The sequence below is a fragment of the Saccopteryx leptura genome, chromosome 8 (assembly GCF_036850995.1).
Source record: "Saccopteryx leptura isolate mSacLep1 chromosome 8, mSacLep1_pri_phased_curated, whole genome shotgun sequence".
NCBI lineage: Eukaryota > Metazoa > Chordata > Mammalia > Chiroptera > Emballonuridae > Saccopteryx > Saccopteryx leptura.
Window position 1 is genome coordinate 63,226,740 of NC_089510.1, and position 14,522 is coordinate 63,241,261.

A 14,522-nucleotide genomic window follows, 5' to 3' on the forward strand; every position below is an offset into this window, starting at 1 on the left:
AATCTGTGTTACCACTCCAACCAAGATGACCCACCCATTGGCAGGTTCACCAGAATTTTAATGGTGCAGTTACAAAGGACCCCTGTTTAGAGTAGAACCATTCAAGAAAGCTGGTTTTGCTTCACCAATAAATAAAACCCTTTTGCCGAGAGTGTTGATTATATATTTATTTATTCTTTATAATGATAAATTGTCAACAGAAAACTTTCTCCACTGGGTAAAGAGCAACTTTGTGCTCTCCTTTTCTGGTTATTGTGAGCCTCAGTATTGGCTCCTCTCTGGAGTTGCCATGAGCAGGATAATCCTCCCAGTCTTGACCTTCAGTTTACTTCTGAAGTTTGGAGGCTATATTTGCAGTGGCTGAAGTGGAAGTCACTTTATCTAAATATTGCCCATCATCTAGTAATGTGTGATGAATATCTATTACTTGCATCTTTGCAATTCTTCTTATAGATTAACATCAATTGAATCTGTCATCTACATCCTAACATTATTTTACTGAAATGCACCCTTGTCCCCCGAACTTGTCAATATAATGGCATTTAGGGCTCTTTCTTAATTCACCTTAATTTCTAGGTCTATTTTCTGTCATTTACCTCTACAATTCATATGATCTAATTATATGATACTAAGTATAGTTATTAAAAGTATCTTCAAGTTTTTACCTCTATATCTTTCTAGTCATGCTGTTCCAGCTTCTGAATACCACCTCTTCTTTGGGTGCTATAAAAACTACTTTCACTAGTAGCCAATCTAAAATGTTTCATTTATATTGTAGTTCTTTTTTACTCATCTCCCTTAACTAAAATTAATATCTTCTTCATATGTGCTTTTATAAAAGTTTATTTTACTTTTATAATTATGTGTGTGATTGTTTTTTATAGAATTCTGCACGTGTGTGTGTGTGTGAAAGTATGTATGCTTTAGATGTGAACTCTTTGGGGGCATAGACTAAATAAATCTTGTTGTCCTTGGCATCCTCAGTGCCCTATATTGTGTTTGATCAATTAAATTACTAAAATTCATCAAATATTCAGACAAACACTTTGTGATTGAGCTCTGCTATTTATATATTTGTATTAGTTGGTTTGTTTTAATAGCAACAAAGACAAAAGAAAAGATAGACAACACTCATGAGCTTACCAAACTTATGAAAAGATATCATATATACTTCAGATTTTAAAAAATAAAATGTTACACATCAAGTTGAGATACCATTTCAAATCCCAATTCTCTCTCCAGATGTAATTGTTTCTGTAGATTTAAAATATATGCAATCCATATTTTAAAATCTTTTCTAAATATATGTGTGTATAAATAAATGAAATATATTATTACTCTTCTATGTGTTTCAAAAAATATATACATGCTACCATACTGAATGTATTTTTTTAATTTTCCTTTTCACTTATCTATAAATGTTAATTCTTACAGTTTGTATTTATTTTAATTTATAAATGATATCCCCTCATATAAATATATCAATCATTTTATTCACTCTTGAGCTCTTGGTAGTATTTCTAATTTTTGTTCACAATTAACATTTTAAGGAGCAGTCTTATAAATGTCTTCTTGTGTATATGTGTAAGAATTTTCTAGGAGTTATACCTATAAGTGGAGCTGTTAGGACATTTTCTGCGGTCTGATTGCTCTTCAAGAGAATTTTATAGACTAGCAGTTTATGACATAGTTGTGTCTCTCTAATCTTGCCATACCTTATTTTTGGTATTTGCATTATTATTATTATTATCATCATCATTATTGGTCAATATTATGGCTGTTTATCTCCCCTTCTCATTTTCCTGGTCCATAACTATTAACTGCATGGAACTGATGTCATCCCATTCTTTCCTGAACACAATGGCTCTCTGAGGTACTCTTTATTCATATGGCCTCAACAAGTTTTGTTTGTGTTCTTTGTCTCGGTAGCATTGAGAAAATTGCTCAATGATTGTCCCTTCCTTAACCCTCTACTCCCTGCTGACTGTGGTTGGTTATTATACATATTCCTTACAGTTACCTTTGTCAAGCGACAGGAGATCAAAGCACCAGCAGCAGCTATCCTTAGACTGGCTCCTTTTTCTTCTCTGCTAATGTGTGATCAGATTCTTTCTGATGCTCTCCTTAGTTCCTCAGCATCAGTTCCTACTCAGAGTCCCTTCCCTCACCAAGAGAACCATGAGCTACTGGATTAAAGTCCTGCCAACCCCCTTCTGTGTCTTAAGAGGGCCCTAGCCATTCTTCTACTTCTCCATTCTTCTGCCGTTTCCCACAGTTTTTTCCAGACCATGATCTGGCACTTCCCACACTTATTAGCTGATTCATCATCTCTTCTGTGTCTATTTTTTGAAACCTCAGGGCTGTGGCCCAGAAACAACAATATTCCCTCTGTTGCCTCCACCCACTTCTAGTCATCAACAGCAACCACGGCACCTGGCGTATCCAGCCTACACAAGCTCCTGACACACTCATGTCCTGGCAGTTCAAACCTCTATTACTTTCAGGGTTGTTGGCTTGTTAATATCTGGATAAAAAATGTGGGTGGAGTACTTATTACCTCAGATCAGACACTCCCTAAGGATGATAAATAGTTTTAGTAGACAAGTTTCCAGTTACCTGCCATACCCACAGTCCCTAGAAAGAACAAACATATTTTACATGACCCAACATCTTTCTCCTTCTCTCCTCCCAAACCACTACAGATGGATATCTGATCAAACATGGGAAAACCCCTAGGTGGTCATATCTACCTATCTATCTATCTATCTATCTATCATCTATCAAAGATATATCAATAGATATATAGATAAATATGACTTATGTGGCTTGGCATCAAAACATGATCTAGGTCATTGGGTTACTACTTTCACAAACTTTAGAATCACTAAGGAAACTTAAAAAATGTACCAATGTTCATACACCTTCCTAAAAATAAATATTTAATTTCTCAAAATGAAATGAGATATATAATTTCTTCCTCCATTTGATTATAATAACAACAAGCATTGACAATTGAAAACAGAAAACTGTCTAAAACACATAGCTTACTGTCTAAATTAGCATGACAGTAGGAAACTCTAAATCAGGAAGGAGAAAATGTATGTAAAAGCACTTGGAGACATTGAGGACACTGGCTTGAGCATGGGCTCATCAGCTTGAGGTCACTGGCTTGAGCCTGGGATCATAGACATGACCCTACAGACCCAAGCTTGAGCCCAAAGGTCACTGGCTTGAAGCCCAAGGTCTCTGGCTTGATGCCCAAGCTCACTGGTTTGAACCCAAGGTTGCTGGTTTGAGGAAGGGGTCAGTTGCTCTGCTGTAGCCACCCCTGACCCCTGGTCAAGGCACATATGAGAAAGCAATCAATGTACAACTAAGGTGCCACAATGAAGAATTGATGCCTCTCATCTCTCTCCCTGTCTGTCTGTCCCTATCTGTCCCTCTCTCTGACTCTCTCTGTCTCTGTTACCAAAAAAAAAAAAAAAAAAAGAGAGATTATTTTGCTGGTCAATTAGTTATCTTAGTAATTTTTTTTTTCAGGGAGTTGAGAGTAGATAGAACCACTAAATTGGACCAATCTAATTTCTCCATAACCAAAAAGACCAAGAGACCATTACAGCCAAAGGTAGAGCCAGACTTAAGACATCATGAAGTATAGCCAGGAATCACAGTCACTCTTGTTATGGGCAAGATGAATATGCAGGGAAGCTGGATGAGACAGAGGGCCATGGAGCAAGGAACAATGGGGAAAACAGTTTGTTCTCTGATAGTCTCCTCAGAGCCTGGCATTCTAGATTTACTGTATGTAAGACCTTGGTATAATATTTATTTTCTCACTTGGAAATCTGCTCCAGTGCCTGTGGTGCTGGGAAACTCTACTTGTGTTTTGGGCTTTAAAATATTTATATATTTACTTACTTTTGCAATTTTTATCAAGAAGTCCTAGTTGTCAACTGATGATGTATTGAGAAGAAAATAAATCACTCACCCTTCTTCACAGATAGCAGAGAGCAACAGCTGTATTTCTGATGATTTGATCCCAAACATTCACTGAAGGTACCATATTTCCCCATGTATAAAGCACTCCCATGTATAAGATGCACCTTAATTTTGGGGCCTGAAATTTGAAAAATCAACAAGTGCAAAAAAGCAGAAAATGCAAGTAAAAAAAAAATCTACAACCATTGTATAAGACGCACCCAGATTTTAGACCCCAATTTTTTTTAAAAAAGAATGCATCTTAGACATGGGGAAATACGGTATAAAGTGTATTTTATGTTGCTAAATCATGAGGTTCCATCTGATTGGCCATTAAGCTCTATCTGATTAGTTATTAAGCTCATACAGAACAAAAAAAACTAAATGAGAATATCTAAAAAAGAAAGAAAGAAAGAAGAGGGGTCATGAAACAGAAACAGTGCTAGGATGCTTTGTGGGCCCCATCATTTAGAGTGGTCCATAGGTGGTCTGTGGCTTATAATCCAGCAGGGAAGATCTAAAGAAGGAGCACTCAAGTGTTCAGAGCTGGGGTTTTTTTTATATAATTTTATTTTTTAATAGGGTGACATCAATAAATCAGGATACATATATTCAAAGATAACATGTCCAGGTTATCTTGTCGTTCAATTATGTTGCATACCCATCACCCAAAGTCAGATTGTCCTCTGTCACCTTCTATCTAGTTTTCTTTGTGCCCCTCCCCCTCCCCCTTTCCCTTTCCCTCTCACCCCTCCCCCCGTAACCCCCACACTCTTATCAATGTCTCTTAGTCTCACTTTTATATCCCACCTATGTATGGAATAATGCAGTTCCTGGTTTTTTCTGATTTACTTATTTCACTTCGTATAATGTTATCAAGATCCCACCATTTAGAAGACTGGATAAAGAAGATGTGGCACATATACACTATGGAATACTACTCAGCCATAAGAAATGATGACATCGGATCATTTACAGAGCTGTTTTTGAAAGAATAAACTCAGCACCTTGGCCAACTGTTGTTCTGGTGGTCACTTAGAAAAACTTGCCCAGTCTAAAGAGAAACATTGTCTTGTTTATATTGATTCAAACATGCAGTCAAACTGTGCTTCAAGTTTTCATATACCAAAATAAATGTGCCTGTATCCGTTGAGTCAATGGATAGCTCCCTCTGAGTGGACTGGAATATATACTGTTCACAAAAATTAGGGGATATTTTATCGCTTCATATTCATCTAATAATACGCCCTATTTTTTGTTAGCAGTATATTAGTACTCCAGTTAAAAGTTGAGAACAGAACAGAGTAGGCAACTCTCTACCCCCAAGAAGAGTACTGCCCACCCATCCTTTTATTTGAACTAGTTTATGTTACTTGTAATCAAAATCTATTACCAGAAAAAATGAACTTATTGTTACAGGTATAAAAACATTTCTAAGGCACTTAATAAAGACTGACTACCTTAAGCTTCAAAGTAACACTGGGAAGTTTACCTCCAGTTTACCAATAATTTTATAACTAAAGCTGAGCTTAAATATCTTGCCCAAAGTCAGATAGCAAGGTGAAGGCAGAACGAGTCTAATCTAGGGCTTCATTCTCCATATGACCATCCAGACCTCCCCAGTGCTCCTTATCTTAGAAGGACCAGAGCAAGCAAGACAGCAGTTCCACAAGGGGGCCTACCCAAGGCTCCAAGCCAAGCTCCTGCAGCAACTTTCAAAGCTGTGCAGTGAGAGGAATTCATGGAGAACTAAGAAAGGTAACATTGTTTTTCATGGCTCTAAACATTCACAAAAGTTTCAGATCTGATGGAACTAAATAAATGAAACATTTTGGCTAAAAAAAGGAAAAAAATTTAAAAAGCACAAAACCTTTTTATTATCATTTTCTCTTAATTATTATTAAGGTTTTTAGCAGCTGCCTTCTACAACTGTAGAAAGTAGTCATTTGGAAAATAATTAAATTGTTTTTGAATGTCAAGGAAATCAGTTTTCATTTTGTTTGAGTGCCTTTCAATCCCACTTAACCTTATATTACTTTTGAAGAATTAACTTAATGTTAAAACTTCTTTATAAATCAAAGTATATATATAATTCTACTCTATTCAATTCTATGTGTATTGCAGCTTTTATCCATAGTCATTATAACTACAAGGTAATTATAATTAGAGACTGTTTCTAATTGTATCATATTTTTCAGTATGAATACTAAATATATAGTTTCATCATCTAACTAATTTGATCAATTATGAATTTCCCTATTCTGTCTTCAAGGCCTGGAGCATAATGATCGACTGTAATTACCTGAGTATAATGGGAAGCAATGGATATCATCATTTTTTAGACTGATATTTTTTCAATAAGTTATCCACATCAAATGATTATAAAGATATTTGCTTTCCTTTCTGAACATAGCCCAGTGTCATTAAACATCTAGCAGAATCCAATGCTCCTTGGTCTGTTTTTGTTACAAAGTCTTAAGTCTTCAACAACAAAAAAAACTATTGGCATAGTAATGTGTAACTGTACATATTTCTGTGCCTGTCAGCTTTCACAGACTTGTTTGCTATTCAGGCTTTACTCATTCATTCATCTACTTCAGCAAAGTTGGTCATTACTGACAAACAGCAAATTGATCTACCTAAACCAGTGGTAGTCAACCTGGTTCCTACCACCTACTAGTGGGCGGTAGCAGAGCAACCAAAGTATAAATAAAAAGATAGATTTAACTATAGTAAGTTGTTTTATAAAGATTTATTCTGCCAAACTTAGCGAAAATCCAACATAAAGTACTTGGTAAGTAACTATTAGTATATACTTTAACTTGCTGTAACTCTGCTTTATACATTTTATAAAGTAAAGTTACTTCCCTACTTTATAAATCACCATTACTGTGGAAGAGGTGGGTGGTTAGAAAATTTTACTACTAACAGAGATATAAAAGTGGGTGGTAGGTATAAAAAGGTTGACTACCCCTGACCTAAACTAACTATTTTTGAGTGTCTAGTCATCTTATCTGTCCTGTCCATTTGTTCATTCATCAGATATGCTAAATTCTTGGAAACTAAAAATAAATAGATCAAAATCCCTGGCTTGAAGGGTTAAAGGGGAAGACAAATATAAATACACCTATTTGTAGAAATGTAATAATTGAATTTGAGACAGAATGCACTTAAGCTGTTTTGGGATCACTGAGGAAGGAATGCTTATCACTGACCAAATATGTTGAGGAAATCTTATTAGGAACCCTCAATTCAGCTGACTTTGGGAATAATAATAATAACAACTTTTACTGAGTTCTTAAAGGCAAGCCAGACATATTTTAACCTTTATATTGATTAACTCATATAATCACTATAACTATCCTAAGAATTAAATAGTATTATTATACCATTACCTCATTTAATCCTCATCCTAAATTTGGAGAAGTTGCAGGCTGGTTAAATAATTTGCCCTATGACACTTGGTCAGGTAACACAGGAAATTACAATAGAATTTTCCCTGGTTTGTTTTTGACTGAGGTCAAGTGAAGTAAATATTTATTATCAGAGTAGAAACCCTTTCCCATCAATACAGTGTTTTATGTGAAATGATACCTGATCTGTGGAATCTCTTGGGCAAATCAACGATAAAAGCAGAGACTGTAAGAGAAGGTACGATCAGTGAATTTGCAAAAAAATTTCTTTAGCAACATGTTATATCTAAGTATTCACCCCATTCATTTGGAGGGAGGAGGCTAACTTCTTTTTCTATGCATAGGGAGAGGGGTTTCAAGGCAATAACTGAAAGAAATTTGAAATGTGTTTTTAAAAATTGAGTGATTCATAGCACTGGGCCTGCCTCTCTCCTGGGAAAGCTTTCTCAAGCTGTAAACTAGGATTTCTAAAGGACAAAAGCAGGCCTGGCTTTGATGGTAGAGCCCCGAGAGGGAGAGGGGCTTCTGCATTGAAGAAGGCTTCTGCATTGAAGAAGGCTTCTGCATTGAGAGGGCTTCTACATTGAAGAGGGCTTCTGAATTGATATGCATTACTCCTCACTGGCTAAGGAATGCTTCAACATCTCCAAGGGTCAGGTAAGCATCATAAGAGAGAAAGGTTTTTGCAAAAGGGATGTCTTGGGGAGGGAGGGGCAAGAAGACCTCAGAGAAAGAGACTCTATGTGTAACCTTGGGTAACCAAGTGCTGAAAAAAGAATTACAAATAGCCACCTGGAATAGAGGTACCCAGAGGATTTAAGTGAGAAAGGCAGCAAAGCATCTCCACAAAACTCAACAAACTTTACAAAGAAAAGGATTCAGCTCTTATCACTCATATTAATGGAGCAGAAAGCCACCTCATCAAGTAGGAAATGTCCTACCTGTTATCCTTCTTTCTTTTCCTACTTAGACTCCAGTAGTGAAGGCCTGAAAACGGCTAGTGAGTGGGCAGAAGAGCAGGCTGGGAGGGATTAGAGAACAGAAGGGCCTTGACACCCTCAGCCTACCCCTTTCCCAAAGGAAACAGAGAGTCAGAACCCACCTAAGCTGCTTTGGAAACATTAAGGAGGTAGAACAACTTTAGCCAGGGAAGCAAGTAGGTGCTCTGACAGGTTCAAGAATTTGGCTAGTATCTTGGACAGAACATTACAGTGACTCAATTTAGATTGTGTCTACACTTAAAGTAATCGTAAGACTATAACCCAAGAATTGAAGCCATAGGGCCTCTGAATGTGTCACCCTGGTCCTAGGAAAGTTTATGCTCAGTGTTTAAAATGTAAAGGATAGTGGGAGACACATACAGTTATATTTCATTTGTGTGGTGAGTTCAGTGTACAAGAATACTAGTAGAAGTTAGAGTCATTGTTTCCAACTCTTTTGGTCCCTGAAGAAAAAGAGACAAGTCTCCACATGCTCTCCAGGACAATATCAATTGGCAAATAATATGGATTTCTGTGTTTCTGTAAATCTGGTTTCTCTATTGAAAAAAAAAAGCTTTTTATTAGAGAAGAAATACTGAACACTGAACTAGCATTAGAACAATTCCAGTTATACCACTTGTCATACAACTTGGTAACTCATTTAGCATCTCATCTGTAAAATAAGACAAAGATCTCTGTCTTGTCTACCTTTGAAGGTTATTTTGAATAGGAAATGACAGTAATGTTTGGTAGTTTACGTAATGGAATGGTGTGTGTATAGTACTGTGTATAAAACCTAAATATAATATTTAAATGAAAGTAAATGGCAGAAAAATATGTACAATGTTAAATTATATTGTAATAAAAAATAAAGTTCATAACATGTACAATATAAAATTATATAGAATTTAAAATAACCCACACTAAACATAAACAAATTCTATATATTGTTCATACACACACACACATACACACACATGTATATCCACTTGAATGTATGAATGTGAATAGGGAAATAATCAAAGAGGACTTTAATTTTAACCAAAGGATATTTATATTTTTTATAAAGATGGCGAAACACTTTTTAATAACAGGTTAAGAAAAGTCAAGAATTTGTTATTCTTTGTATTTTTGCATTTTCTTAAACTTCATATTTATAAAGTCTTGAATTACAGAAATACACATAAAGAGCAAACTAAAAAACATGTTACAGTGCTGGGAAGACTGTAAGAAGCTACATAAATATAAGGTAATGTTCTTAACATATAGTAAGTTTTAATTTGTGGTTTAAAATGTGTCTAAAGTTCTTTTTTAGATTTTATTAAAATAAATGACAAATAATAACAAATAGTCTAAAATATATGCCTGAGTCTGTCAACAATTACTGGATAAAAGTGTTTTCTTAAAATTACATAGGCTAGCATATGGTCTATGATTTAATCAAGTCTGGAATTCTGAGCCATGCAACTATTACTCCAAATGTCTAAACCTGGGCCTCTATATTTAGAAGGTCTTTTCTGAGCTCAAAAATTAAGAAGATTTCAAATTTTAAAATTAAATAGCATGCACTATTACTGTGTGTCATAATCACACACGGTTTATGGAAGATTTATAAGACACAGAGTGAAATTTTTCAAAATTGAAGTAACTACAATTTCATTTTCTAAAGGTAATAATTTTCTAGAAACAATTTTTTCTATAACTATACAGTTGGTATATTTATGTATATTTATATGTTTTGTTCTTTTCTCAAAGCTATCACCTGTCATCCAATTTCATTTAAGTATGCTTCTCCTGGGATACTCCAATATATGTTGATACCATTGTCTACCTTACAATTGCTTGTTGATGAAATTATAGGTTCTTTTTAATTTCTTAACATGAGAAAAAGCACTCTGATGAATATCATAACTTACAAATATTTCTACATGTCACTGACTATTTTTCCTTAGAACTAGCTCTGAAATGTATTATTAGGTCAAAGATAGAACCTTTCTAAGACATTACATACATATTTTAAAAATTGTTCTCCTTTCCAAAATTAAAGTCCAGGCCTACAATCTCTTATTCTTAATGTCATATATGTTTTGGAATTCAGAAGTTTTGGGACTTTAGAAAGATAATATGTTGCATTTACTTTATATTAGGTAAAAACCATTTTTAGGTATAAGAAAACACATCCAAATATGCACATTAACACTTTCTTAGCAAAAGATATTAATATCTTCACTAAGTAAGATAAATAATAACTTCATGTCAGTTCAAGTCTGATTTTGTTACCAAATAAGCTAAATAAAACCTTTCAACTTTGTAAATTGTAGGTAACAGATAGAAAATGTATACCAATTTATAGTATATTCCTTCTCAGAGTGGATGGGAATAGTAATTCATAAAATTTTCAGCCACTATTATTTTAAAGTTTTACCAAGTTGATAAGAGAAAATGATATATTTAAAAATTTTTAACATTTTTATATGCTATTCATTTGTATTTTTTTCTTTTGGTACTCTTATTATATCTTTTGTTGTTTTACACTAGGATCATTCATACTGATTTACAAGAACTGTTTATATTAGAGACAATAATCTTTTGTATGTAATACACTTTGACATTTTTCACAGTTGATTGTTTATATTTAATTTTTAAATTTAAATATATCCATGTAGTAAAATTTTTTAATCTGTTACTTTGTAACTTAGTTATTTGTTTTTTAGTTTCAGAACTTCTTCCCCCATTTATAAATCAAATACTAACTTCCATATTTTTTCTATCCCCTTCTGGCTACAGATTTTACATTTAACTTTGATTCTGCTGAAATATTATTTGGTGTTTTTGATATAAGGAAATAACTTAATTTTTCTGGGTTTTTTTTTCCTATTAAAAATGGAGCCATTTCAGAGGATCTTTGGAATTCAGTCCTGGACTATATTGATATGGGTATAAACCACAGCCCTTGGGGTTTTGACTTTCAATCAGTTTGATGGAAAAGCACCATTTAATAACAAAACATGAATGTGTGGGTATATTTGTGGAAATAAAATTCTCACATTTTTGCATCATTTACAAATATTTTTATCTTATAAATTAAAAGTATACTTTGTGTTTTGCATGGATTTGATTCAGCTATATATGGATAACAATAACATTTCCAACTTCACTCAGCATGTCAAAATTAGTGTTGATCCTTTTCTTCTAACTCTTCCTTTTTTTTTTTTTTTTGTATTTTTCTGAAGCTGGAAACAGGGTGAGACAGTCAGACAGACTCCCGCATGCGCCCGACCAGGATCCACCCAGCACGCCCACCAGGGGTGATGCTTTGCCCACCAGGAGGCGATGCTCTGCCCCTCCGGGGCATCGCTTTGCCACGACCAGAGCCATTCTAGCGCCTGGGGCAGAAGCCAAGGAGCCATCCTCAGCGCCCGGGCCATCTTTGCTCCAATGGAGCCTTGGCTGCGGGAGGGGAAGAGAGAGACAGAGAGGAAGGAGGGGGGGTGGAGAAGCAAATGGGCGCTTCTCCTATGTGCCCTGGCCGGGAATCGAACCCGGGTCCCCCGCACGCCAGGCCGACGCTCTACTGCTGAGCCAACCGGCCAGGGCCCTAACTCTTCCTTTTAACTTGTCTTTATTTTTGTCTTTTTAAATGATTATTAATATTATCAGACTTGGTTGAGTTTTCCCAGAAACAAACTCTGAATCAAGAATGTGAGAGCAAGTAGCATATGTAGGAGGCAGTAAGAAGTAGAAGGGAAGTAGGAAGGGAAAACGGAAAAGGGAAGGAAATTAATGAAAGATGTGTTATACAGCACATTACTGCCAGGGGCAGTGGAGGCTCAATTCCATGGGAGGAATTTCACAAAGTGTAGAACATGGTAAGTTTTATCACAAATAAGGGCAAACATTTCTCTACTTTCCATTTCCATCACCTCCTACTTTTGGTCTGTAGTACCATTTCCTAAGAAATTGCAGTAATCAATCATCGCACTGACATTTCTTTGTTCAGGGATCCAGGGTTTATCTATCTATCTATCTATCTATCTATCTATCTATCTATCTATCTATCATCTATCTATCATCTATCTATATTATTAAATGAGAGGCAGGAAGGCAGAGACAGACTCCTGCATGCGCTCTACTGAGATCCACCATGCAAGTTCCCTTCCAGGCAATGCTCTGCCTGTCTGGGCTGCTGCTTTGTTGCTAGCCAACTGAACGATTTTAGTGCCTCAGGCAAGGCCATGGAGCTATCCTCAGCACCCGGGGCCAACTTTGCTGGAACCATTCAAGCTATGGCTGCAAGAGGGGAAGAGAAAGGGAGAAAAGTGGGGGAGAAGCAGATGGTCTCTTCTGTGTGCCCTGATCTGGAATTGAACCCGGGACTTCCACCTGTCAGACTGATGCTTTACCACTGAGCCAACAAGCCAGGGCTGAGTTCACTTCTTTAGTACAATTATTTTTCATGCCCCAGTCTAAACTTTTAAATGTACAATTACCACATACAAAAGAGTGTCAATAGATTGTCATTCTCTATGAACAGAATCTAAGCCCTGAGAATTGATGACCTCCAGAAATTGCCTCAGCCCTCCTTTGCCAGCTTTATCATATTGCTTCTCATAACATATGCTCCAGGAAAACTGGACTTCTGTTTCCAAAACCTGCTCCATGTTTTCTGAAGGCCTGCATCTGTCATACTATTTTCTCTCTCTGAAATGCTATTATCTCTCCCTGGATACATATTGCTCAACTGGATGCTTACTTGTCCTCTAAAATTCAGCCCAAATATTACCTCTCCTGTTGAGTTCTCTGGCTACTCAGCAGCTAGAAGTATATTATCTTTTGAAGTTTCTCAAGACATAAACCACTTTTTACTTTGAATTATGTTTGTTTCCATGTCCCCTATATTGTTTTCTTTGAGGACAAGGTCTATTATCTATTCTTGCTTTCTCCATTAAATCAAGCAAGTCCCTTGCACATAATAGATACATAAGAGATATGTATTAAGTCCATGGAATTATTATCTCACTAACGATAAAAACATTCAGAAACAACAAAAGTCATTTTCAAATATCTGAGGGGAGCCTGACTAGGTGGTATAGTGGATAGAGTGTCAACCTGAGATGCTGAAGATTCAGGTTTGAAATCCTAGGTCACCAGCTTAAGCATGAGCTCATGAGGCTTGAGTGCGGGGTCGTCAGCCTGAGTGCAGGGTCGCTGGCTTGAACATGGGATTATAAACATGACTCTATGGTCGTTGGTTTGAGCCCAAAGGTCATTGGCTTGAGTTCAAGATTGCTGGCTCAAGGCACATATAAAAAAAGCAATCAATGAACAACTAAAGTGCTGCAACTATAAATTGATGCTTCTCATCTCTCTCGCTTTCTGTCTGTTTCTGTCTGTCTGTCTGTCTGTCTCTCTTTCTCTCTTGCTAAGAAACAAAACAAAACAAGAAAAACAAAAGAAACCCCACAAATATCTGAGATGTCAACTTAAATGAAATTTTTTATTCTGTTGTTCTCAAAGGTGATGATAAAAATAAATTGATGGAAACTGCAGGCCGTAAAGATGGAAAAAAGAGGCTTTCTCTGAAGTATTCAGGGTGTATATCCTCTGAATATTTGTCATCTTTCTTTTTTTATTTATTTTTTTATTTTTATTTTTTTTTTCTTCATTTTTCTCAAGGTGGAAACGGGGAGAGACAGTCAGACAGACTCCCGCATGCGCCCGACCGGGATCCACCCAGCACGCCCACCAGGGGCGATGCTCTGCCCACCAGGGGGCGATGCTCTGCCCATCCTGGGCATCGCCATGTTGCGACCAGAGCCACTCTAGCGCCTGAGGCAGAGGCCACAGAGCCATCCCCAGCGCCCGGGCCATCTTTGCTCCAATGGAGCCTTGGTTGCGGGAGCGGAAGAGAGAGACAGAGAGGAAAGCGCGGCGGAGGGGTGGAGAAGCAAATGGGCGCTTCTCCTGTGTGCCCTGGCCGGGAATCGAACCCCGGTCCTCCGCACGCTAGGCCGACGCTCTACCGCTGCATCTTTCTGTTTACTTCCTTTATTCATTTGTTGGTTCTTTCAGTTAATTAGTCAATTGACTATTAATATATGGTAGGCAGTGTTCTAGTCGCTGGGTACACACTGAAGAACAGAATGTCTGA